Source organism: Salvelinus namaycush, chromosome 22 (genome assembly GCF_016432855.1).
Source record: "Salvelinus namaycush isolate Seneca chromosome 22, SaNama_1.0, whole genome shotgun sequence".
Lineage (NCBI taxonomy): Eukaryota > Metazoa > Chordata > Actinopteri > Salmoniformes > Salmonidae > Salvelinus > Salvelinus namaycush.
The window spans coordinates 8934026-8959416 of record NC_052328.1 but is presented as its reverse complement, the minus strand read 5'-3'; the positions used below and the strand labels follow the sequence as shown (position 1 = coordinate 8959416).

General features: G+C 44.1%; 1 long non-coding RNA gene across 1 annotated transcript in view; it reads left to right on the top strand.

Moving 5' to 3' along the window:
- The window catches only part of LOC120017525, a 61565-nt gene that overhangs the window by 30020 nt on the left and 6154 nt on the right, over positions 1-25391 (top strand). The window contains exons 2-4 of the long non-coding RNA XR_005472119.1: positions 1425-1608; positions 7422-7503; positions 20257-20326. This is a non-coding gene — a long non-coding RNA (uncharacterized LOC120017525). The remainder of the gene's footprint in view (positions 1-1424; positions 1609-7421; positions 7504-20256; positions 20327-25391) is intronic.

The following is a 25391-nucleotide window of genomic DNA, read 5'->3' as shown; positions in this document are numbered from 1 at the left end:
TTTTGCCATTCCCACTGCCTTCAAGCAGCACAGCCTTCATCAAGTCATCTTCCTCAGGATGTTAGCAAGACTGTGGATGTCTATGCTATCCCCACAGAATACTTTGACCTCCTAGAAGTGTTCAGTAAAGCACGTGCTACTTCCCTTCCCCTGCACCGTCCTTATGATTGTGCCATCGATCTTCTCCCAGGCACTACACCACCATGGGGTCGATTGTATTCTCTGTCTGGTACAGAGACCAAAGCTATGGCAGAGTACACAAACCTGGAATATCTCCGTACAGCCAAGGGCCTCAACTCCAGGCAGGCCCGGTGGGCCCTCCTGTTCACCAGATTTAACTTCACCATCTCCTACTGCCCAGGGTCAAAATGTGAAGCCTGACGCCCTCTCCCACCTATACAGTTCCTCGAGGCTCAATTCCTCCAGGCTGACCTGTCATCCAGGGTCCAGTCGTACACTAGCCTTCCTTCGACAACGTTTCTGGTTGCCCACTGGTTCCTGACATCTTTCTTCGTCACTGCATACACTATGTGTGCTCAAAACAAGACTCCACGGCAAGCTCCTTCTGGCCTCCTGCAGCCACTACCGGTTTCTCATCGTCCCTGGTCTCATATCTCTGGACTTTGTTACTGGGCTCCCTCCGTCTGATGGCAACACTGTCATTCTGATGGTAGTCGATCGGTTCTCCAAGGCCGCCCATTTCATCCTTCTCCCCAAACTACCTTCTACCAAGGAGACGGACCAGCTTATTGTGCAGCATGTCTTCTGGATCCATGGTCTCCGATCGGGGTTCTCGTCTCAGTTCTGGAAGGCATTCTGCACCCTTATTGAGTCGTCGGCCAAGCTGTCATCCGGATTCCATCCCCAAACTAACAGTCAGTCGGAGCAAGCCAGCCAAGACCTGGAGACCACCTTAAGGTGCCTGGTCTCAACCAACCCCCACTACCTGGAGCCGTCAACTGGTCTGGGTGGAGTATGCCCGGAACACACTTCCCAGTTCTGCCACGTGACTCACCCCATGGAGCACTCGAAAGGGGACTCAGCCTCCACTCTTCCCTGAACAAGAGCAGGAGGTCAGCGTACCCTCGGCCCAGATGTTTGTCCGCCGCTGTCGACGTACCTGGAGAAGAGCCAGGGCGGCTATTCTCAAGACCAACTCCAGGTATGGTTGACAAGCGGACCGTCGCCGGACCCCAGCTCCCCGCTACCGCATTGGGCAGAGGGTATGGCTGTCCACATGGGACCTGCCCCTTCAGGTAGAGTCCCGGAAACTGTTCCCCCGTTTTTTTGGTCCTTTTGCCATCTCCAGAGTCCTGAGTTCCACTGCTGTCCGTCTCTTGTTACCCCGTACCCTCCGTATTCACCCTACGTTCCATGTGTCTAGAATTAAACCCATGTCTCAGTTCTTTGTCTTCTGTCCCCAGGCCCACCCCCACTCCCCGTGTCATTGATGATGTCTCCTGGGTGTTCGACCACGGGGCAGGGGTTTCCAGTACCTGGTTGACTGGGAGGGTTATGGCCCAGAGGAGAGGTGCTGGGTTCCTGCTAGAGACATCCTGGATCCAGCCCTCATCGCCGACTTCCACCGCTGACACTCCGGTCAACCAGGTATGCACCCAGGTAGGACACCAGGTGGCACCCCTAGGGGGGGATCTGTTTCTCCCGGTTTTGACCCTTGCCTGTTCTGGACTCATTACCCACCTGCCTGTCCATTCTGCCTGCCCTGACCTTGAGCCCGCCTACCACTCTGTACCTCCTGGACTCTGATCTGGTGATGACCTTTGGTTGTGGACAGGCAATTCTCTTGCCTATTCCCTTTGGATTTATTAAACATCTTAAACTCCAAACATCTGCCTCCTGTGTCTGCATTTGGGTCTCGCCTAGTGTCATGATAAAAAATCCCAGTGGCTAGATGTGCCAAGCTTATAGAGACATACCCAAAGAGACTTGCATTTGTAATTGCTGCAAAAGGTGGCTCTAAATATTTATGCATGCTCAAGTTCAGTATTTATTTTGTCTTATTTGACAAAAAAAAATATTTAGCATCTTCAAAGTGCTAGGCATGTTGTGTAAATCAAATGATACAACCCCCCCCCCCCCCCCCAATTAATTCCAGGTTGTAAGGCAACAAAATAGGAAACATGCCAAGGGTGGTGAATACTTTCGCAATTCACTGTATGGTGAGCAATATGTTTGCAACATCGAATCGCAATAAAATCACAGTATTGAATCGCATTACATATAGAATCGTGAGAATCGCTATACATACTGTGTCGTATTGGCACCTAAGTATAATGATAATATCGTATCGTGAGGTCCCTGGCAATTCCCAGTCTGTAACGGGTGTCCTCCTCCTCTTCGGAAGAAGAGGAGGAGTAGGGATTGGACCAAAGCGCAGCGTGGAATTTGGACATAATGAAGTTTATTAAAGTAAAGACGAAAACCGTAAACACTTCAACAAACTACAAAATAACCAAACGACGTAGACAGACCTGAACATGGAACTTACATAAATACACGAAGAACTCACGAACAGGAACAGACTACATCAAACGAACGAACAAACCGAAACAGTCCCGTGTGGTGCAACATACACAGACACGGAAGACAATCACCCACAAACAAACAGTGTGAACAGCCTACCTTTATATGGTTCTCAATCAGAGGAAACGTCAAACACCTGTCCCTGATTGAGAACCATATAAGGCTAATTACACCTGACCTAAACATAGAAACACAAAACATAGAATGCCCACCCCAACTCACGCCCTGACCAACTAAACACATACAAAAATAACAGAAAACAGGTCAGGAACGTGACACAGTCCTAAGAGGTATACTTAGATATGCAGGAAAATATATATATTTGTTTACATAGAATGAAGTATAATGATTGTCTCTAGACTGCAAGAAAAAGCTGTTTCAAGTGTTTGAAAAAGTCAAAATTCTCCAACTTTTGGCATAGCCCCCTACAGACCATCCCCCCAGCCATTCTTGCTTACTTTGTGCCCCCTCGGATTTTTCGGGTGCATGACGCCCCTGGCAGTATACCATCTAGACAAAACTGTTTCATACAAAATTGTGGTACATTTCCTGGAGCCAGAGATGGAAGGACAGGGGAAAGAAGCATTGACGTGGTGAGGGTTGAGCTCGGCATATGGGAACTGTTGGTGCTGTGTTTTTTTTATTCTCAGGGTTTAGGGCATGGATGGGCAACTGGCTGCCTGGGATCAATTTCCAAAAACGGGGCCCCCGACCCCCAAAAATATACTTTTAATTTAGTTTCGAAAAAAATGTAATCCAGTTGAATTCACTAACTCTCAACTTACTGTTGAAATGTAGAGTACACAAGGGGCAATTTCAAAAATTGGTTGTGCATCAGCAGTGTTTCTCTTATGTCAGTCACTGACAGTCAATTAGCCATGTCAGCTAACAACTTTTTATTGGTAATTAAGGCAGCCGGATTGGTAAATGAGTTAGCCAGCTATCTAAACTTGTAGTTGTCAAGGCTCAGGAGAAGACCCAGATGCAGACAGTTTTGAAGTAACAAAAGTGTATTACAAAAACAGGGAGGCAGGCAAACGACACGTCAAAAGCAGGCAGAGTTCAGTAGTCCAGAGCAGAGTCCAAAAGGTACAGAACTGCAGGCAGGCTCAGGGTCAGGGCAGGCAGAGGTCAGTAATCCAGGGTGGTGTGACAAGGTACAGAACTACAAGCAGGCTCAGGGTCAGGGCAGGCAGAATGGTCAAAAACCGGGAAAGCAAGAAAACAGGAACTAGAGACAGAAAGGAGCATGGGGGGAAATGCTGGTAGGCTTGACGAAACAAAACAACTGGCAACAGACAGAACACAGGTATAAATACACTGGTGAACACTCGAAAGGTGAGAGCCAAGAGATTCCCAATACCACTGGAACCTGAGGAGACTTAATTAGCAAGAATTGGATAGCCTCGCTGTGGTTCCATGAGACTTGTAGGTTGATGGGAGTGGTATTGTGGGTAACCCAGCCTATAGAGTGCCCATTCAGCACTCTAACGTCCATGGGAATGGAGAGTGGCTGAGTGGTGATGCCCAGCTCGGACACCAGGGTAGCATCCATAAAACTCATCTGCCCCAGAGTCGATGAGTATCCGGAGAGATTTCGACTGGTTCCCCCACAGCAGGATGGCATGGAAAGGGGTGTGAGTAATGGGAGAGGAAAAGTTCTCCGTATGGAGAGTACTCACCCCTACTGGTTAGCCTGGTATTTTAGTGGACACAAGCATTTCACTACACTCACAATAACATCTGCTAACCATGTGTATGTGACCAATACCATTTGATTTGATAAGAGGACACAAAATTACCAGTAGTCCCGCAATACAGGCAACTCTTTGTGTGAAGCCGGTGTAGACGCTCAGCTGGGGACAGCCTAGCTCTGCCTAGTTGCATCGGCTGAGGAAGAGGTGATTCGGCAGACTTCTGAGACTCTTGGGGGAACAGATACATCGGGGACTACCGGGATGCCACGGAGGCAAGGTGGAATCGTTGGGCGGGTGAGTGGAATCGGACCCCTCTCCTTCCTGCGTTCCCGTAGCCACCCATTGATTCGGATGGTCAAGGCAATGAGCGAGTCGAGATCCGTTGGTAGTTCCCAGGCTGCTAGTTCGTCCGTAACCACCTCCGATTGCGATTCCGGGTTCCAGGAATTCTCAGCTGCAAACGTGCGGAAATCCACTGCATAGTCTGCCACACTGCCAGAGTCTTGCCAAAGCTAGAGTAACTTCCGGACAGCCACTCTCCCGGACAATGGAGAATCAAAAACCTTCTTTACCTCTGCACAAACTCCTCCAGACTGAAGCATACGGCCAACTGTTGTAGCCCAGGCAAGAGCCCTCGCGGACATCAGCATGATGAGGTACACTAACTTCTAGCGGTCCGAGGGGAAGGAGGAGGGCTGCAGCTCGATGATGAGAGGACACTGTGTGAGAAACGCCTGACAGTTTCCCAACTGTCCAGCGAAGCGTTACGGGGAGGTAAGCGTGGCTCTCAGGAAACCGGGGTGGTCGGGGAGGCCGCGCTGCTAACAGCCGGGTTACTAAGGGGCTGGGAGGTTACCGTCGTGGTAGGCTGCCTGACAGACAACCCGCGGAATTGCTCCAGCAAAGTGTTCAACGAGCAGTCATGGTGTTCGGTTGAGGTCTGGAACCCTTCCATAAGACCACGAAGCAACTCCTTGTGCCTTCCAATGGTGACTCCTCGGGAGGAGACAGTGTTGCGGAGCTGGTCCGAGTCTGCTGGGTCCGTCATGGCCAGTTCGTACTGTCAAGGCTCAGGAAAAGACCCAGATGCAGACAGTTTCGAAGTGAAGTTTGTTACAAAAACAGGGGGGCAGGCAAACGACAGGTCAAGGGCAGGCAGAGGTCAGTAGTCCAGAGCAGAGTCCGAAAGGTACAGAACTGCAGGCAGGCTCAGGGTCAGGGCAGGCAGAGGTCAGTAATCCAGGGTGGTGTGACAAGGTACAGAACTACAAGCAGGCTCAGGGTCAGGGCAGGCAGAATGGTCAAAAACCGGGAAAGCAAGAAAACAGGAACTAGAGACAGAAAAGAGCATGGGGAAAAATGCTGGTAGGCTTGACGAAACAAAACGAACTGGCAACAGACAAACATAGAACACAGATATAAATACACGGGGGATAATGAGGAAGATGGGTGAGACCTTGAAGGGGTTGGAGACAAGCACAAAGACAGGTAAAACGGATCAGGGTGTGACAGTAGTAATCATGGCTGAATACTGACCAGGAAACACATGGCATGTGCCCAGGGGCCCTGACCTCCAGGGGGCCCCCATTTGATTTTGTTGGTCTCCCTCAGATATCATATTAAGATGGCAGAAGTCATAGCAAAAAAAAATGAATTTCAAGAAATTAGCTTTAAAACTGCAAATATTTCTCTCCACCGCGTAGAAAAAAATTATATAATTGCAGGAAATCAGCCACTAAACGACCAAAACATTTACTTTTGCCCCGTGGTAAAATAAGTAGAATTTCATGAAATGTTTTAGAAAATTGAACAATTATTTCTCTGCCCCGTGGCAAAATGTTTAGAATTGCACAAAACATGTCTTAAACCTGCAACATTTTCTCTACGCCCCATGGCAAAATGTTTAGAATTGCAGGAAATTAACTTTAAAACTTAAAATGTTCTCTCTGCTGTCAAAAAGAGTGTAGGTGGGGGGGCTCCCAACCAATTCTAGCTTAGGGCCCCCAAAAGGCTAGGGCCGGCCCTGGCTACTGGTATAAGGAATTTAATTAAGTAGTGCAACTGCACAAATTGATTGATTACACAAATCAGTTGACTGCATGTGTGGGTATGGATGTAGGTACGCAGACCCGCGAGCCACTGCAGATTCTTTGTGGTCCCAAGCTCCATCAAAGTTGCCCATCCCTGGTTTAGAGTTCAATATGTCTAATGTTATGAACCCAGGAATAGACTAGTGGTTAGGCAGGTAGATTAGTGGTTAGAGACTTGGGCCAGTAACAGAATGGTTGCTGGATCGAATCCCAGAGCTGACACGGTAAGAATCTGTCGTTCTGCCCCTGAACAAAGCAGGTAACCCACTGTTCCCTGGTAGGCCGTCATTGCAAATAAGAATTTGTTCTTAACTGACTTGCCTAGTAAAATAAAGATTGCTTACTACTGTAGAAATAGCATGGCCTTCACACTGACAACATGAATAAATATATAAACACAAATGGGTAAATCCTATTTTAATAAGGACTCTGATCTATTCCGCTCCGTCAGCCACCTTTCCAAATGAGTGTCTAGTCAATGTTACACACAGACAGCAGTTAAATAAGTGAAGCTAGACGTTTCTTGCACCTAGCTCCGTGGCCTGTTTCTGCTGACTTGTGGATATGTCAGTTTAGCAGAGTACATGGCAGTGTGAATAATTTGCAACTGTGAGAGATGAAGTAACACATAAGGGGTCACACATTTTTTTGTTACATGTTCTCTGGATAATGCCATCACGCCATTCTCCTATACTTCCTTCTTTCAACTCACCTGTCACCCAAAAGCACTTATCACAGCAGCTATGTTGAGTTGTGTCTGAACTGTTTTACAATATTGATTTGGAGGCATGACATTTTAATTAATACTGGGTCTTAGCTGCTGGCTGTGCTATTGGTATGCGTATGAGGGAGATGAGGGGAGCAATGGAGATAAGAATAAAGAACGTACTGTGAAAAGTTAGTGAAAGGGACGATGTAGATGGGAAAGACACATTGATTAACTGTATTTAAGGTGTAAAAAATGTATATTGCTATCTGTCTGTGTCCATCTGTCTGTCCATCCATCAGTATGTCTGTCAGTCAAAGTTTATTCTGTGATGCACAAAAGTCATTGAGACTTAACCAATCAATCTGTGTTTTCTCTCCACAGGTTGCATAGAATGTCTGTTTAAGCAGGGAACTTGGCTTGCCAAGAGAGGGAGAGGAGAGAGAGAGGGCTACGGGGAGATGAGGTAACTTTGCAGCACTCCACTGAACAGCAATAAGCTTTGAGGGCTTAGCCAGCATAAACACATTAAACAGATGAGATTCATCAGCACTCTAGTGTCAAATCCATAATGCCCACAGGCAAATCTCAACAACAGCCAACTGCAGATACAGGGCTCTCCTCAACACACAGGAAAGCTGCTATCAATTCTGCAGGAAGCAAGAAATAAATATTTTTTAAGAAATCATAAGTAAAGATAGGCCTAGGATATTTGGTCTCCAATTGACAGCTTTCTGACCAAAAACATATAAGCTAGTTTAGACATTGCATGCATTTGAAGGAAAGTTACATGGCATCATTATTTAACAACACGTTGTGAATGTTTTGTCACAGAAATATTAATTCAGTGTAAATTACACAGGATTGAAACGCAATCTTTTAGCAGATCATGATACTAAGTCTATTAAACAAAGGCTGGAATTCAAACTAAACTAGGCACAGTGATGTTTATGCAGTATCTTTATTTACCAACTACAGTAGCTACTATACTTATTACAGGAAAATGCGATAAGTTAGACATGCATGCTAGCAACTGGTTAGGGGTAAGGTTAAGTTTAGGCATGATAGGGAGTGGTTAGGGTTAGGTTTCAAGGTTAAGGTTAGGTACTGGTATTCCCTGTATGTAGCTCCATTCTTGTGTATTTTATTTTATTCCTATTGTGTGACTATTTTATAATTATTTTTAAACTCTGCATCTTTGGGAAGTGCTCGTAAGCAAGCATTTCACAGTAAAGTCTACACCAGTTGACGAGTAGCCGCATGTGACACACAGATTTTACTTGATTTGAAGGTAAAACCTTGGCAAAACAAAAACGCCATTGGATTACATCCCCGTATTCCTGTTCCCAGACACTTCAGCCCAAATGAGCGAAGAGTCTAGTGGACCAACGAGTCGAACTTGGCCATCGTTAGCCTATACAGAGGGCCAATAGAATTGGCTTAACCTTCCAACCAATCATCTCCCACAACACCTTCCCCCTAAACTTCCCTCGTATGATAGCAGAGCCACGCACAGAGCCACTCCTCGCAGCAGTGTGATTCGCTAAAATTGAATTATGACAAATACTTTACTCAGTATGTTCCTGCCTTACAATTCTGTGGTCACTCCCACTAAGGCCAACTTTGAGTGGTTGATATCCCAGGTTTATATGCGTAGTGCGCAATAGCCTGGGGATGAGGATATATCCCCCGCCACCCCCAATTTGCTTGAAAATGCAAGCCACGTACATTAAAACACATGTTTGTCGATTTGCTGAAAGTTCAACACATTTCATCTTTAATTAGTTTAATCGCCGAGCTGCACAGCTGGAGCAGTATATCATAGCCTGATAAAATTATACATTTAAATTGAAATATTTATCCTCTGAGGTACTGTAAGGGGGGCCCTTCAACTTTATTTCACCATTTATCTGTTGTCTCATTTTTTCCCAAGTCATTATAGCCCTTTTGGATCGTTTCACTGGAGGCAGCCAGATCAGCATAAAATGAAGCTCAGTTTGAATCTTTACATGCTCCTATAAGATGGGCTGAGATTCAATCATCAGCTGTCTGCCCTACCGGAGTGAGTCCCCTCTGATGAAATGGACAACATATTCCTAGGTTCACTTACATGGTTGATTATAGCAGCAGAGATAGGAGGTACAACCTTCCTTACATGTATACATTCTTTCAATTTCCTTATGTGAAAATGAAGATTTATAATGGCCCTCATTGATTGAGTCTGGAAGTGTTGCGAACGAAAGGGAGGAGAACTCATCTCACGTGGTGGATAAATACAATATGAACAAAGCATCTTGTCTTCAGTTAGTTTACTCCTATACTCTCTGATGTGTTAATGCATAAAACAGCCCTGTTCATTCATTTCCAGTTGCTTAATGTATCATTTACAGCAGAGAGAACGTTGTGTTTTGCTGCTAATTTGTGTTCATGCCCTTGCTATCATTCCATTGCCTTGCCTGACATAAAATAATGCCTTTGAATAATGGGAAATATTACCTGATGAATTAATTTACACGATAGCATCTGGGGTAAGAAGCTTAAATGCCATCTTAAATTACATGCAGGCATTGGAAAACTTTCAACTTGTCTCATTTGCATAAGAGGAGCACTAAGTGGAGCCTTGCTTCTCAGAGAGGCCGGCACACTCCCGGTGAAGGCTAATTGATGAAATAATTGTAATAAATTATAAATCATACAATTAGTGAGCAGAAAATATTATCCACTAATTTTTTGGGGTATTTGGTCTAGGCCTTTGGTCATACTTAAATATACTGCCAACAATTAAGCTATTACTCATTAGCACCAAACTGTTAGCATCGAACTGTGTCACTGGTCCACATCACATGGAGTGCATCATTGCGTACCAACCATCATAAATGGTTAGGTTTGTCATGTCTTTTTTTCTGTATAACCTCTGACAGGGGAAAATACTCCTTTCAAAAGTGGATTATACAGTATGTGCAACAAGTCACTTTAAGACTTCATAGAGGCATACGAGTGTAAAAAGAGTTGGGTAGTTGTTTGGAAAGTGTTTCAGAAATATATCCAGAATCAATTGGGCCTTGTCGTAATACTAACAAAACAAAACATGTCTAGTATGGCTAGAATCTTTTCACACAATCAAGTTGAACCTTACCAAACTGGATGATTTTACAGCTTGGCTAGGCTTCATAGTGTGAAAAGAGTAGAAGTTGGTACCAGTCTTGATAGTGATTCTCATACATCGGTCACCAAATCACAATGTAAAGCACACAGCACTGAAATTGTATTCCTGCAATAGATAACTGGAAACAAGGTCATTATTAGTAAACACATTTACAATGTTCTACTAAATAGCATAAGTGTTATAATGAAATAACTCCTGCCCAGTTTACACCAAATATAACATCGAAGGCTTCACCCTATTCCTTTAAACCTAATTTATTTTCCCAATGAAAGTAGTGGTACAACAACTTGTTCCATTTTCATTTCATTTTAATGTCTGAGATGACATTCTGTTTGAAAATTACTCTCTACAGTCATTTTAATTGACTAAAATGAGGGAGGGAATGTCAATTTAGAGAGTGGAAATAAAAAATGCTCAGCTGACTGATATCCTCTTTTTAATTTTGGTCAGTGGAAATGTTCATGTCATTCAAATGCCTTACTGATGGAAGAAGCAGCTGTGACAACAATGCTTCTGAGTCTAGGCGTCCTCTTCGTTTTAAACTAGGAAATCACAAACAGTTTATGGGGTTGGGAGCCAGAATGTCACTCAGGTGTGTCCATCTTGAAAATGGCAAAACCTGCTGAAGTGTATTGATGTTCAAAAGTATTGTTCCACTGGGAAAATATTTCAGTGATACGTTTAGTTTTGATTTACATTTGATTGAGTTGTCAACTAACATTAATTCAATGTGAAATCAACAGAAATTTGAGCCACGTCATTGGATTTAGGTTTAAATTACTTTATGTTGACTTTTGTAAATCCAATCAGTTTCCACGTTAATTCAATGTCATGACATTATTTATGATTTTGAAATGGATTCAACCAGTTTGTGCCCAGTGGGGTTGTAACGGCTTTCTTCCTGGGATGAAGGAGAGGACCAAAATGCAGCGCAGTTAGTGTTCAACATGTTTAATTAAATAATAAACGATGAACATTAACAAATAACAAAATAACAAACGTGAAAGCCGAGACAGTCCTATCTGGTGCAGAACACAAACACAGAGACAGGAAACAACCACCCACAATCCCCAACACAAAACAAGCCACCTATATATGATTCTCAATCAGAGACAACGATTGACAGCTGTCTCTGATTGAGAACCATATTAGGCTGAACACAGAAACAGACGAACTAGACACACAACATAGAATACCCACCCCAACTCACGCCCTGACCAACTAAACACATACAAAACAACAGAAAACAGGTCAGGAACGTGACAGAACCCCTAAAACTCAAGGGGAGGGTCTGGGTGGGCATCTGTCCGCGGTGGCGGCTCCGGCGGTGGACGAGGACACCACTCCACCACTGTCTTTGTCCCCCTCCTTAGCGTCCTTTGAGTGGCGACCCTCGCCCACGACCTTGGCCTGAGAATCCTCCCCAAGGCCCCCACATGATTTAGGAGGTAGCTCAGGACAGAGAGGTAGCTCAGGACAGAGAGGTAGCTCAGGACAGAGAGGCAGCTCAGGACAGAGAGGCAGCTCAGGACAGAGAGGTAGCTCAGGACAGAGAGGTAGCTCCGGACTGAATGGCAGCTCCGGACCGAATGGCAGCTCCGGACCGAATGGCAGCTCCGGACCGGAGGGCAGCTCATGACGGGAGGGCAGCTCATGACTGGAGGGCAGCTCATGACTGGAGGGCAGCTCATGACTGGAGGGCAGCTTATGACTGGAGGGCAGCTCATGACTGGAGGGCAGCTCATGACTGGAGGGCAGCTCATGACTGGAAGGCAGCTCATGACTGGAAGGCAGCTCATGACTGGAAGGCAGCTCATGACTGGAAGGCAGCTCATGACTGTAGGGCAGCTCATGACTGTAGGGCAGCTCATGACTGTAGGGCAGCTCATGACTGGCTGGCGGCTCCTGACTGGCTGGCGGCTCTGGCAGCTCCTGACTGGCTGGCGGCTCTGGCAGCTCCTGACTGGCTGGCGGCTCTGGCAGCTCCTGACTGGCTGGCGGCTCTGGCAGCTCCTGACTGGCTGGCGGCTCTGGCAGCTCCTGACTGGCTGGCGGCTCTGGCAGCTCCTGACTGACAGACGGCTCTAGCGGCTCCTGACTGGTGGACGGCTCTAATGGCTCGGGACAGACGGGCGGCTCTGAAGGCGCTGGGCAGACGGATGGCTCAGATGGCGCTGGGCAGACGGATGGCTCAGACGGTGCTGGGCAGACGGATGGCTCAGACGGCGCTGGGCAGACGGATGGCTCAGACGGCGCTGGGCAGGCAGGCAGCTCAGACGGCGCTGGGCAGGCAGGCAGCTCAGACGGCGCTGGGCAGGCAGGCAGCTCAGACGGCGCTGGACAGACGAGCAGTGCAGGCGGCGTTGGGCAGACGAGCAGTGCAGGCAGTTCAGACGGCGCTGGGCAGGCAGGCAGCTCAGACGGCGTTGGACAGACGAGCAGTGCAGGCGGCGTTGGGCAGACAGCCGACTCTGACCTGCTGAAGCGCACAGTAGGCCTGGTGCGTGGTGCCGGAACTGGTGGTACCGGACTGGAGACACGCACCTCAAGGCTAGTGCGGGGAGCAGGAACAGGGCACACTGGACTCTCAAAGCGCACTATAGGCCTGGTGCGTGGTACCGGCACTGGTGGTACCGGGCTGAGGGCACGCACCTCAGGGCGAGTGCGGGGAGCAGGAACAGGGCACACTGGACTCTCGAGGCGCACTATAGGCCTGGTGCGTGGTACCGGAACTGGAGGTACCGGGCTGAGGGCACGCACCTCAGGGCGAGTGCGGGGAGAAGGAACAGTGCGTACAGGGCTCTGGAGACGCACAGGAGGCTTGGTGCGTGGTGCCGGAACTGGTGGTACTGGGCTGGAGACACGCACCACAGGGAGAGTGCGTGGAGGAGGAACAGGGCTCTGGAGACGCACTGGAAGCCTGGTGCGTGGTGTAGGCACTGGTGGTACTGGGCTGGGGCGGGAAGGTGGCGCCGGATATACCGGACCGTGCAGGCGTACTGGCTCCCTTGAGCACTGAGCCTGCCCAACCTTACCTGGTTGCATGCTCCCCGTAGCCCGTCCAGTGCGGGGAGGTGGAATAACCCGCACTGGGCTGTGTTGGCGAACCAGGGACACCATGCGTAAGGCTGGTGCCATGTACACCGGCCCGAGGAGACGTACTGGAGGCCAGATATGTAGAGCCGGCTTCATGGCACTTGGCTCAATGCTCACTCTAGCCCGCCCAGTGCGGGGAGGTGGAATAACCCGCACCGGGCTATGCACCCTTACAGGAGACACCATGCGCTCTACTGCGTAACACGGTGTCTGCCCGTACTCTCGCTCTCCACGGTAAGCCCGGGAAGTTGGCGCAGGTCTCCTACCTGACTTCGCCACACTCCCCTTTAGCCCCCCCCCCCCCCCCCCCCCCCCCCCCAAGAAATTTTTGGGTGAGCCTCTCGGGCTTCCAGCCGCTCTGCCTTGCTAGCGCCTCATAATGCCGCCTCTCCGCTTTAGATGCCTCCAGCTCCACTTTTGGGCGGCGACACTCCTCTGGCTCTGCCCAGGGTCCTTCTCCGTCCAGAATCTCCTCCCATGTCCATTCCTCCTTGAACCACTGCTGCTGTCCGTTAACCCGCTCTTGATCCGGGTTTGGTGGGTGGTTCTGTAACGGCTTTCTTCCTGGGATGAAGGAGAGGACCAAAATGCAGCGCAGTTAGTGTTAAACATGTTTAATTAAATAATAAACGATGAACATTAACAAATAACAAAATAACAAACGTGAAAGCCGAGACAGTCCTATCTGGTGCAGAACACAAACACAGAGACAGGAAACAACCACCCACAATCCCCAACACAAAACAAGCCACCTATATATGATTCTCAATCAGGGACAACGATTGACAGCTGTCTCTGATTGAGAACCATATTAGGCTGAACACAGAAACAGACGAACTAGACACACAACATAGAATACCCACCCCAACTCACGCCCTGACCAACTAAACACATACAAAACAACAGAAAACAGGTCAGGAACGTGACAGGGGTACCAATTGTTACTGTATTATCCCTATGGTATGGTATAATAGCAGCATCCTCAAATGCCTTTCCCTGAGCATTTCCTATTTATAAATTCAAGTTTTCTATTTGCCATTTGCTATTCTCAAGTTTTTCTTTTGAAGTCCATCCACAAAAGGCAGCCATTCATTCTGTACTCAGAGATGGCCAGTTTGGTCAGAGTTTAGGGATCCTACATTTCCCCATTACAACTCGTATGTGTAACAAATGTTATACATGTACTATATGTCTTTAGTGATCAACAACAGATCCACAATTGATCCCCGACATTGTTATAGCAACATCCTTTGTTCATGAATTATTTCTCTACTGGGGATTCATATTGTAGCTGTTAGATCCATTGTTGTCGTTTTGAATGGAAACAGAACCTCAGAAGTAGTATCATAGTTTTCAAATGTTTTGTCATTGGGAACACTTTCAGGAGTTTTTTTTATTTTTTTGCTTGTGATCCATTGAAGGATTTTTCCTTTCATTTTTTGTTTAAAAGATCCCTCTGCTAATTTTTTTCACCTGTAGCAAAGTGCTCAGGTAAGCTCTCCGTCATAGCACAGGGAGACAGAGGAAAAAAAGCCCCCAGATTGTGAAAATCTCCTGCCTTTAGAGGAAGAGAGGGAGAGGAATGCCTTGCCTTCCTCATTACACTGCTGTCATTTACTCTTCATCCCCCGTACTCTTTAGTGGCATTAAGACGGGATGTAAATTTGACAGTTAACGCTGTTAGAAAATGGCTGGTTCAAGAAGGGCAGGAATTAGAGATGGGCATTAGGCACTGATAAGCTCCTTTCCTCCGCTGTGGCGGCTGCTTAACATTCATGGGAAAGTCATCATCAAACAACGTTATCGCAGCTCTGTTGACGGCCGAGGAACATCATCACTATGATAATTTTTTTTATAGCTGTGAGCCAAAAAAAGCACTCTTTTATTTCAGCGGTTTGTTAATGAGATAGGAGCTTGTTGGTATGGGCAATGCAAACTTGCCACTCTCCAGCATTTGTTTGAGTCCCCCAGTCTCCCGTCCCCCACTCCTGCATCCCCACTCCTCCCCCTCCACGCTGTTTAATGTGGCAGGGAGACGTTTTTATGTACTCCAATAGAAGTGTTCTGTGTACATTGCCGAAGGAGGGCCTTTATGTGTACCTTCACAGATCAGTTGCTCAAAGTGATATCAGCAAACACTCTAAGCAGCAAGGTACCTGGCATGTGGCACCTGTCAATCACTTACTAGCATATACGGTCACGGGTGCAAGGATGTGTTGTACTATAGGTAACAAGATATACACTGAGTGTACAACACATTAGGAACACTGACCAGGTGATTCCAGGTGAAAGCTATGATCCCTTATTGATGCCACTTGTTAAATCCACTTCAGTCAGAGTAGATGAAGGGGAGGAGACAATTTAAAGAAGGATTTTTAAGCCTTGAGAAAATTGAGACATGGATTGTGTATGTGTGCCGTTCAGAGGGTGAATGGGTGAGACAAAAGACTTAAGTGCCTTTTGAATGGAGTATGGTAGTAGGTGCCAGCCGCACCGGTTTGTGTCAAGAACTGCAACACTGCTGAATTTTTGACGCACAGCAGTTTCCCGTGTGTATCAAGGGGAGGGGGGGTGCAATTCAATATTAGGAAGGTGTTCCTAATGTTTGGTATACTCAGTGTACTTGGTTGGCCTATAGATATTTTATTTATGGTATATGTCTGGTATGACCATCATAAAGCTTCATTCCCATGTCCCTCACCAACAAAAGTGGTTATTATGATATCTCAGGCCTTTGTTCTGTAGTTAATGCTCCTTTGCTGGATTTCAAAGAGTAAAATGTTATTTAGTTGATATTTTGTTTGTTTAGTGCTGATGTAATTTGACTAGGATCATATCACCTCCGCCTTACCTGCCACCCTAGACCCATTTCAATTTGCATACCACCCCAATAGATCCACAGACGATGAAATCGCCATCACACTGCACACTGCCCTATCCCATCTGGACAAGAGGAATACCTATGTAAGAATGCTGTTCATCGATTACAGCTCAGCATTCAACACCATAGTAGCCTCAAAATTATCATTAAGCTTGAGGCCCTGGGTCTCAACCCCGCCCTGTGCAATTGGGTCCTGGACTTCCTGACGGGCCGCCCCCAGGTGGTGAAGGTAGGACACAACATCTCCACTTTGCTGATCCTCAACACTGGGGCCCCACAAGGGTGTGTGCTCAGCCCCCTCCTGTACTCCCTGTTCACCCATGACTGCGTGGCCATGCATGCCTCCAACTCAATCATCAAGTTTGCAGACAACACAACAGTTGTGGGCTTGATTACCAACAACGATGAGACAGCCTACAGGGCAGAGGTGAGGGCATTCAGAGTGTTGTGTCAGGAAAACAACCTCTCACTCAACGTCAACAAAACAAAGGAGATGATCGTGGACTTCAGGAAACAGCAGAGGGAGCACCCCCCTATCCACATCAACGGGACAGCAGTAGAGAACGTGGAACGTTTTAAGTTCCTCAGAGTACACATCACGGACAAGCTGAAATGTTCCACCCACACAGTGTTGGGAAGAAGGTGCAACAGTGCCTCTTCAACCTCAGGAGGCTGTAGAAATGTGTCTTGTCACCTAAAACTCTCACCAACTTTTACAGATGCACAATTGAGAGCATCCTGTCGGGCTGTATCACTGCCTGGTACGGCAACTGCACCGCCCACAACCGCAAGACTCTCCAGAGGGTGGTGTGGTCTGCACAACGCATCACCAGGGGCAAACTACCTGCCCTACAGAACACCTACAGCACCCAATGTCACAGGGAGGCCAAAAAGATCATCAAGGACAACAACCACCCGAGCCACTGCCTGTTTACCCCGCTACCATCCAGAAAGCGAGGTCAGTACAGGTGCATCAAAGCTGGAAAACAGATTCTATCTCAAGGCCATCAGACTGTTAAACAGCCATCACTGACACAGAGAGGCTGCTGCCTACACACAGACTTGAAATCATTGGCCACTTTAATAAATGGATCGCTAGTCACTTCAATAATGCCACTTTAATAATGTTTTAATATGTTTTAATAATGCCACTTTAATAATGTTTACATATCTTGCATTACTCATCTCATATGTTGATGGAAATTATGTAAAAATGTACCACTAGCCACTTTAAACAATGCCACTTAATATAATGTTTACATACCCTACATTACTCATCTCATATGTATATGTATATACTGTACTCTATATCATCTACTGCATCTTGCCATCTTTATGTAATACATGTATCACTAGCCACTTTAAACTATGCCACTTTATGTTTACATACCCTACATTAATCATCTCATATGTATATACTGTACTCTATACCATCTACTGCATCTTGCCTATGCCGTTCTGTACCATCACTCATTCATATATCTTTATGTACATATTCTTTATCCCTTTACACTTGTGTGTATAAGGTAGTAGTTGTGGAATTGTTAGGTTAGATTACTTGTTGGTTATTACTGCATTGTCGGAACTAGAAGCACAAGCATTTCGCTACACTCGCATTAACATCTGCTAACCATGTGTATGTGACAAATAAATTTTGATTTGATTTGATTTGTATATACTGTATTCTATACCATCTATTGCATCTTGCCTATGCCGCTCGATCATCGCTCGTCCTTATATTTATATGTACATACTCTTTATTCTATCCCTTTACTTAGATTCGTGTGTATTAGGTATTTGTTGTGGAATTGTTAGATTACTTGTTAGATATTACTGCACTGTCGGAACTAGAAGCACAAGCATTTCGCTACACTCGCATTAACATCTGCTAACCATGTGTATGTGTCCAATACAATTTGATTTGATTAATGGTGGAATTGCAGAATAGACCTTCTTATGTAGCCCATTATTTGTATTCACTTTCACTTGCTAGGCCAACCAGATGAGTAACCCACTGGGCACAGACGTAAATTCAACGTCTATTCCACGTTGGTTGAACGTAACTTCTTTTGAAATGACGTGGAAACAATGTTGATTCAGCCGGTGCCCAGTGGGATGCGAGTGATTTCTGCCGCACATCACTATTGGATTGTCATCCTTGATGCATCAGATCCTGTATTTTGCCCTATAATGGCCCAGAGCAGAGTTTTTACAGCATTGGAAACCATTACAAGTTGAGCGACGCATAGAGTGTTGTCGCTGCCAGCACAAAGAAGCTCTGTTTTGGATGGGGACGCATACACTGTGGACTGTAGATACCCCAAATCAGATTTTGGATTTATGACTTAGCTTTTGTTTGTTGAGTGGTTTAGCAGATATTTGATCTTTTGAGATCCCTACCAAGGGAGCCTACCAAGCATATCTAACTTGCTTTAATTAGTTCAAACATTTTCTGAATGTGAACTGTACTGAAAATTGTGATGTGCTATTCGTTCATGCTCATTTCAGATATTCCATAAATCATAAACAATGGACTTCTTTTTCGGGTATACAGTGATACACCCTAGTATATACTTTTCACTGTCTGGAACATTACTTCGCAACATTTCCTGCTTTGAACTCAGACTAACAGAGCAGTTATAGCCTAACTGAATGTTCTGTTGGCTAGAGTTGTTTGTTTTTATACCCATCCCCATGACCTGTTCATTTCCCACCGTAAGGTCATTCTATTGCTTTCAGAATAAAAGCATTTCCTCGTGGCCTCCAAGTCCACGGCACAAAGCGGCGGGTTTGTAAATTCTCTATTGGTTTTTAGTGCTTCCATGCGCTTCCATTTATTGAACAGAGAAAGGGCAACTTTGTAAATCAATCAATGTTTATTTCTTACCAGTTTGTACCCTAGGCATATTTCATAAGGATACTATTGAGTGCACCCATGACAAAAGTAGGCTACAGTATTTATAATGTTGCTATTCATTTTCTTAAAAATGTGCTACATGGCGTTTGTGTCTCATTGCCTTGAAAACATTGACAAAAAGCAGCCAAGAAGAGATTACAAACACAATTCAATTGGCATTCCCTCTTTAGCGTATCTTAATCTATATATTGAGTCGAGACTTTTAAACAGAAGACAACTGTTTTAGTACCAGGTTGTATTAGTGTCTGGCATGCCTACTGTAGTTAGGTTCCTTCAATACATGTAAACCAACAGTCTTTATGCCCAACTCTCCCAATAAGGAAATATTTCAGTAATGCCCTTCTGTTTACAGAGAGCTTGTATTAGAGACCAAGCAGGGTGTTTGGGGGGGGGGGGTTAATGTTGCTTCCACATGTCCTGACACCAATAGGGGAGTGTTTGCCTGGGTTGGGGGTGGGAAAACAAAGCTTTGTTCCACTTGTGTAAAGTCATAAATACCTACCAAAGTGGACTGATCGAGTAATGTAGAGGGTTATGATGGGGTTTAAAATGGTTATTTAATGGAAAGTGGAAATGAAGTGTTCATAAACCCTTTGTGAAGCCTAAATAGATGGTAAATACATCATTCATAGTTCAGTAAATGTTGTGCTATACAAAACGGGACAAAGAGATAATGACACGTTTCGAGACGTATCAGATCTGAGGGCCTTTAATGCCCTTTATGCTGTGTGCTTATAAATGATTTGTGATGCATCTATGTAGTGCTTATGAAGACTCTAAGCTTTATAAGTTGTTTGCTTAAAGAGGGTCCAGTCAACCTTTTCTGAGTACATTTACTTCATTTAATTACTGTTTCTCTACAGTACCCGTATGTTTCAGTAGCCCATTACTTAGTAATCACATTGTCAAAAATCCTCTGTGCCTTTCATCCGTCCCACACCCTGCTGCTGTATTTGTGGTCCCTTCTTTCACTCTCTCCCTCTCCCCTGTTCACTCTCGCTGTTTCCCTCTTTCACTTCCCTTGCGTTGGTGTTCAAATTCCGAGGGAATGAATGGATTACACTTACTGAAATAGCTGTAACTCACATTTGAGGTCAACAGCAAATCCATTTCGGAAAAAAACCACACAAATAACCCCACTTTTCTCTCTCGTCCACAGTGACCTGCTTTTCAACAGTTCCTCGTCGTGTATGAGCTGAGCCAAGAGCTTAGTGCCACATTGATAGGAGGTAATCTGCAACACTTTTTCTTCCCTAATATATTTACATTATAGTATTAGACTAAAATAAGCGCCGTATGAGGGTGAGAGGTTGAGTGTTGTTGAATGATTACCTACAAGACTGACAAACAAACAGACCCCAAATGAAAGGGGAAGCAATGGGTAACGGTGGGAACATACTGTGATGCAATTCTTCACATTCTGGATTCTAAAGAAAGGCTTGGTTTTGTGACTTCACAAGAATGTGTCTCAACCCTTTCATCAAAAAGCATGCTACAATGCTTTAATTAACTTACAGCAAAACTACAACTTACAACTCACAATTAATGTGTAATTAGCAGGTAATACTTCTTAATTGATACTGATACTGTTTTAATAGTTTTTAGGAGTACAGTTTCAACAGAAACAAATCCACTCATTCAATACAATCAAACTGGTTGCATGAAAGAAAGAAAGTGAAAAAGCAAAGAGCTTGGAAGTCAACGAAGTGTATTACACACATATTAAAGTAATTTCCTCTTTGCCTCCCAGACCTGGCCAAAACACTTTTAAGTTCCCATTGTACTCCAAGGTATGTCATTTTTTTTATTTTTTTTACTTGTTAACTTTGAAGTAAGCTGGAAACCGCATATAGGTAGAGAGGGGATGGCATCAAATAATCAGCAACTTCAAAAAGCATGCTGCCACTTAGCTCTCCCAAAGCTAATGTCCTCGAGACATTCCGAATGGAAATTATTCAAACTCATTTAGTGGCAGCAAATTGGTCTAAGTTCAATCAGAAAACAGACTGACACTGAACAAGAAGTGCAGCCTAATTATACTTGTTTGTCAAATGAAAATTTCATTTGGGCAGAAATGAAACCTCCCAGCAACTTCTTTTAAGGTGAGCTCCTAGTTGTATTATCAGCTCAATGCAGTAAAATCCATAATCATATGGTGATAATGAAAATGAAGCCAATGTTAACATTCAGGCTTCCATTGCTCCAGGCACACGGCGATAAAAATTAAGTACCATAGTCCTCTGGCAGGCACGTTGACACCCGGGCTGGTCTTTAGCCGCTTAGATGCGTTTTTTTGCATTTTAAAAACTTTATCAAAGCACTGTTGCCTTGTGGAAAATGTCAATGTGAAATGCACTGAAGGCAAATTGGAATTTCATTAATTGTAAAATTATTGCTTTTGACTGATGTATTACTATGCTTGTTAAGAGCTCGAGAGTGGAACGCTCGTCTGTCTGCTCGGCAGTCTCGCCTCCTCTTGTTCCGTGTCATTTGCTGAAAGCTAGAGATCTACTTTCTGCCCAAAATGGAAACGAAAAGTAGTTGTAGTGACGGGCAAGTAAGGCAGATCTAGTCGGGGGACATTCATTTCTGACATATTAGCATTATCTTTGTCTATTTGGATCTGAAGGTTGACACACAGAGAACAATTATGTGGAAAGAGGAAAGACAATGGACACATGATCAGATATATTGTCTATTTGGATAGAAATGATGCCATACAGAGAACAATTATGTGGAAAGACAATGGACACATGATCAGATATATTGTCTATTTGGATAGAAACGATGCCATACAGAGAACAATTATGTGGAAAGAGGAAAGACAATGGACACATGATCAGATATATTGTCTATTTGGATAGAAATGATGCCATACGGAGAACAATTATGGGGAAAGAGGAAAGACAATGGACACATGATCAGAGATTTGTAGAGACTGACTTACATTAGAAATGTACTGTTGGGAGTGTGTTTTCCTAAATCTTAAACTCTTGTGCAGTCAGTTACAGCGTGAGCTACAACACATCACATACATATGGCATTAGACACAAGGGTTGGTCCTAGATGAACCAATGTTATTATACAGAGAGGTGACCTTCCATGGTCTAGTTGGTAATGACCCATATGGTTCACCATGAAGATAGGAGCTCTCTGAATACAGTTTATCAACCAGTGCTACAAAGAGTGTTGAGCTGCAATTACAACAAGGCTTAAGAGATGCCCTTGTGTGCAGGTATCAGAGAGTCCACAGAGTGTAGGTATCAGCTGATGTACCTGCCCTCACAGAGCTTGTGTGTATTGATTTACCTCTTAATCCTCTGTATTTCAATGTCGTCAATGGTGTAGAAGTGAAGGAGTCAATGAGTTGACTGATCAAGTCCATGCGATTTATCAACAGCAAATGGAGACTAAATATTTTCAGTAAATTGGGTGTAAAATAATGTTTTGTATGACCCTTTGACTCCTGATGGATTCGAAACCCGACTCTCTATAAAGTAGTTACAGTACCATGACACAAGTTTGGAAGCCGCATTTATCTTTCATTTGTTCTTCCACAAATTTCCACAAACTTCTTCTTCTCTCACCTCAAGTTTGCTATTTACCATACACTAGCACAATTGCAAAAGCAATATGCTGCATAGAATATCAACTAAACATAATTTAAAATATATATATATATAATATATATATATGTGTATATATGTTTAAACTATACATACAGAATTGTCACACGGCTCATCTCGATTATTCACATCCTTAATTGGATTTGTAATGACATTTTATGCCAACTTATTTCAATATTCAATTTTTTCAAGCATTGGCCTTTAGGATAGACAGAGAGCTGCACACAATTCATTTCTTGCAACGATGAGAACAGTTGCAAATGTATTTGCAGTGGAGCTCTGACCTCTTGTGAACCAACCAGGTAGTGCACTAGTGTGCTACTTAATCGAGAAATACAGAATGAATTATGAATAATTTTGCCACTGTGAAAACCAGCAAAACTCTTTTGGGCAAATTTTTATGCATCTAGACTTTGTGTGAATGCAAAGTATGATAGAATATATTTTACTGTATGTGGCAAGATCATTTAACCCATGACTACCCATGTGAAACATTGAAGTCACTTTAGGACTTCACATTATGTGCAATTGGATAGTTTGAGTTTGCTGTTTGACCATGTTATATATAAAAAAAACTGCTTATGTATGTAAAATCTTCCGTTTTCTACCTATTATCCAGCATTGAGAGCTGAGATTCTGTTTCATGAGATGTCTACAGTACACAAAATACTATTATTCAACACCAACAAATGTTGCTGACAACTACAACATATTCCATATGACAGTGGGGATAATCAATGGATGAAAAGCATACCGTATGCCATAGACGGTTTTATTTTCTCACCTCTGTGGTGCAGTTTGGTATTTTTACATTGTCCCATGTCAATCTGTTACTCCTTGACATCATTTAATTAGATACTGGATTAAGCAAAAAAAATAAGGCCGTACATTTAATCATACACCTGCCATGGGTGGCACCTTGCTAAACATCTTTTCACTATATACCCTATTTATAAAAAAATATACCTCTGATGTTCCACATTGTCAAGGATTGCACAAAACGTCAGTACGTATGCAGAATATTATGTAGCATTAGTCCATTTTCTGCCATAAACTCTGTACTTGTGGACTACCTGTCCACAGTATTCTGCCATCTTTCTATATTGAGACAATATAAACACTGTTACCTTTACAATGAGGCCACCCTACAAACGTTCTGTTCAAAATGAAACAATTATCTCCAACTAGACGCGCACCGTGCCCAATATAAACAAATAAAGCAGGAATAATCTGCTGGACAGCATGATTAGTGTAGGCCAAGGCTGACATCCAAATTGGCTGTCTTATCATGTCCAAGTGATTCCAGCGGAGCAGAAACAGTAGATGAAAGCAAAATGATCTTTAAATAGTAGTTTAAGATGGTGGCTCGATAAGTTGTTCCACAACAGTTTTGATCAATGAAGCATACATTCGGTATATTGCCTATTTAGATACTCCAGATTAGGCTAACTGGTCCTTGTAATGGTTCACAAATAATATTTTTTTGTCAGTGGTAATCTCTTCACAACTTCATTGTATTATCAATGTTACTGACAATAGCATGCAGCAGCAGTGGTGGGAAATATAAAAATTGTAAACTTATTGGTTTTCATAGTCTTTATTTTTCTGCTGTTACAAGACCAAAATATACAATATTAGCAGTAACAATTTGTCATAAATTACTGTCAATAGCAGCAACAACTCGTTTGTTTTAGTAAAAAAGGTAGTAGAATTGATAGTTTACTTTTCTTTAGGTTTAAGTTTATTTTTAATTTACCTAGGGGTGTATTCATTTCATCCAAACTGTTTTCTAGTTAGTTTGCAGGTTATTACTAAGCAACATCCAGAATCTCCTGGCTAGCCAAATCTGTCTAGGAAAGGCACAGAGATACTAAAAACTTGAACTGAAAAGTGAACTGTGCCTTTAAGGAAGACTTTTGAAATCTAGCTAATTATAATAGCGCAAAATGACTTGGCTAAAACGTAAAACGACGACAACAGTCAAACGACAACAGTTTAGGAACCACCCCCATGTATTTTGACAATGACAAATTGAAATTGGACCCTTCAGTGGCACACATATCTTCGTATGACTCTGCCAATGACTACCTAATGTCTAAAAGTCCATGAATAGGATTTGTTGTGGTCTCTTATGAGTAAGCCTCTCAATAGAATGTCCCTGCTGAGGGAAATGTCAATGCTATCCTCCGTGCTAGACAATGCAATGTTTGTTTAAATAATAATTGGAATCTTATCCTGCTGTTTGCTCATCATTTCCCGTGTGTGGTTATTCTCAACCTAAACTCCATTTAAGTTTATAATAACATTTTAGAATAGTTCCAGTTCACGTAAACAGAAGGTCTGACGGAGGTAAATTTGATTTATTTCTGGGCTACAAATGGAGCAGTTTTATCGAGGGAAACAAAACTTTGCTCAGGTACTCCAGCACAGCATACGGTATAATCTACCTATACGCATGAAAACACTGGGGGAATATAGGAGTGACATACACTGAGTGTACAAAACATTATGAACACCTTCCCTTTCCATGACATAGACGCATGAAAACACTGGGGGAATATAGGAGTGACATACACTGAGTGTACAAAACATTATGAACACCTTCCCTTTCCATGACATAGACGCATGAAAACACTGGGGGAATATAGGAGTGACATACACTGAGTGT